The sequence below is a fragment of the Vulpes lagopus genome, chromosome 6 (genome assembly GCF_018345385.1).
Source record: "Vulpes lagopus strain Blue_001 chromosome 6, ASM1834538v1, whole genome shotgun sequence".
Taxonomy (NCBI): domain Eukaryota; kingdom Metazoa; phylum Chordata; class Mammalia; order Carnivora; family Canidae; genus Vulpes; species Vulpes lagopus.
This window is the reverse complement of record NC_054829.1, coordinates 51,303,274-51,305,715: the sequence shown is the minus strand read 5'-3', so window position 1 is coordinate 51,305,715 and position 2,442 is coordinate 51,303,274. Positions and strand designations below refer to the sequence as shown.

At 42.3% G+C, this 2,442-nt stretch overlaps 1 pseudogene; it reads left to right on the top strand.

Moving 5' to 3' along the window:
- Positions 1-489: 489 nt before the first annotated feature.
- LOC121493600 lies at positions 490-1,865 on the top strand (annotated as a pseudogene).
- The last annotated feature ends 577 nt before the right edge of the window (positions 1,866-2,442 follow it).

Here is a 2,442-nt window from a genome sequence, read left to right as displayed (position 1 = left end):
GAAAATAAAAGATAATGAGAAAATCTTCAGTGATTTGTGCAAGACATAGTTGGGTGAACCTTTTCCTTGTGGCATCAAATTCTCTTGATATATTCATTTACATATCTTGCTTTATCTACATGGTTCTTCTCACATATCTACCACATTGACAGAGATGTCTAGAAGGTGAGGGTTGGCAGGAACTGTAGATCAATGAGACTATATGCAGCCCCACCAACATGGGGCCTCAGGGTACTCATACTTCTTAGCTACTGCCTTTAAGAGCAAGAGTTCTAGCAAATGAGACAGAATTTACATGGTCTTTTATGACCTAGACCCAGAAGTCACAAAGCATAACCTCTGACATATACTATAGTTGAAGCAATCACAAGCTTATGCATTTCAAAGGGAAAGAACATAGTTTCCAAATAGGAGGAGTGCTGCTTTTTCGCAATGGGTTTGCCACCAGAACACAGGTGTCGTGAAAACCACTGCTAAACCTAAACCAAAATGGGATAAGAAAAGACTCATATCAACATCATCGTCATTGGACACGTAGATTCGGGCAAGTCTACCACTACTGGCCATCTGATCTACAAATGTGGTAGGATCAAAAGAACTATCGAAAAATTTGAGAAGGAGGCTTCTGAGATGGGAAAAGGCTCCTTCTAGTATGCCTGGGTCTTGGATAAACTGGAAGCTGAAGGTGAACATGGTATCACCACTGGTATCTCCCTGTGGAAATTCAAGACCAGCAAGTATTATGTGACCATCATTGATGCCCCAGGACACAGAGACTTTATCAAAAACATGATTACAGGCACATCTCAGGCTGACTGTGCTGTCCTGATTGTAGCTGCTGGTGTTGGTGAATTTGAAGCAGGTATCTCCAAGAATGGGCAGACCCGTGAGCATGCCCTTCTGGCTTACACACTGGGTGTAAAACAACTAATTGTTGGTGTTAACGAAATGGATTCCACTGAGCCACCCTACAGCCAGAAGAGATAAGAGGAAATCGTTAAGGAAGTCAGCACCTACATTAAGAAAATTGGCTACAATCTGGACGCAGTAGCATGTGTGCCAATTTCTGGTTGGAATGGTGACAACATGCTGGAGCCAAGTGCTAACATGCCTTGGTTCAAGGGGTGGAAAGTCGCCCGTAAAGATGGGAATGCCAGTGGAACCACACTGCTTGAAGCTCTGGATTGCATTCTGCCACCAACTCGCCCCAACCGATAAGCCCTTGTGTCTGCCTCTCCAGGATGTCTACAAAATTGGTGGTATTGCTACTGACCCAGTGGGCCTAGTGGAGACTGGTGTTCCTAAGCCTGGCATGGTGGTCACCTTTGCTGTGGTCAATGTTACAACTGAAGTAAAGTCTGCTGAAATGCCCCATGAAGCTTTGAGTGAAGCTCTTCCAGGGGACAATGTGGGCTTTGATGTCAAGAATGTATCTATCAATGATGTTCATCATGGCAATGTGGCTGGTGACAGCAAAAATGACCCACTAATGGAAGCAGCTGGCTTCATGGCTCATCCAGGCCAAATCAGTGCTGGATATGCACCTGTGCTAGATTGTCACACAGCTCACATTGCTTGCAAGTTTGCTGAGTTGAAGAAGATAGATCGTTATTCTGGAAAAAAGCTGGAAGATGGTCCCAAGTTCTTGAAATCTGGAGATGCTGCCAGATTTCAAGATTGTTGATATGGTTCCTGGCAAACCTATGTGTGTTGAGAATCTCTCTGACTATCCTCCCCTGAGCCATTTTGCTGTTCATGACATGAGATAGATGGTTGCTGTGGGTGTCATCAAAGCAATGGACAAGAAGGCAGCTGGAGCTGACAAAGTCACCAAGTCTGCCCAGAAAGCTCAGAAGGCTAAATGAATATTATCCCCAATACCTGCCACCCCAGTCTTAATCAGTGGTGGAAGAACAGTCTCAGAACTGTTTGTGTCAATTGGCCATTTAAGTTTAATAGTAAAAGACTGGTTAATGATAAAATGCATCATAAAACCTTCAGAAGGAAAGGAGAATGTTTTGTGGACCATTTGTGTTTGTGTGTGGCAGTTTTAAGTTATTATTTTTTAAAATCAGTACTTTGTAATGGAAACAACTTGACCAAAAATATGTCACAGAATTTTGAGACCCATTAAAACAAAACTTTAATGAGAAAAAAAATAGGAATGCCAAAATATTTGTAGAAATGATTTTAAATAGCAGAATCTACCCTCTAGCCAAAAATGTTTATATACCTCCAACATGTAATATATATTTGCCCCTTCTCTAGATGCCATACAAGTCTCATTCCATCATGACATCAAGCTCAGGTTCAAAGTCCATTATCTTATCATATAAATCAAGTCCAGGTATGGATGAGGCTCCATGTAGTTTCCTGGGATCAGACCTTGATCTGGAAATCTGCAAACTAAAGAGACAAGTTATCTGCCCCTACACATACCCC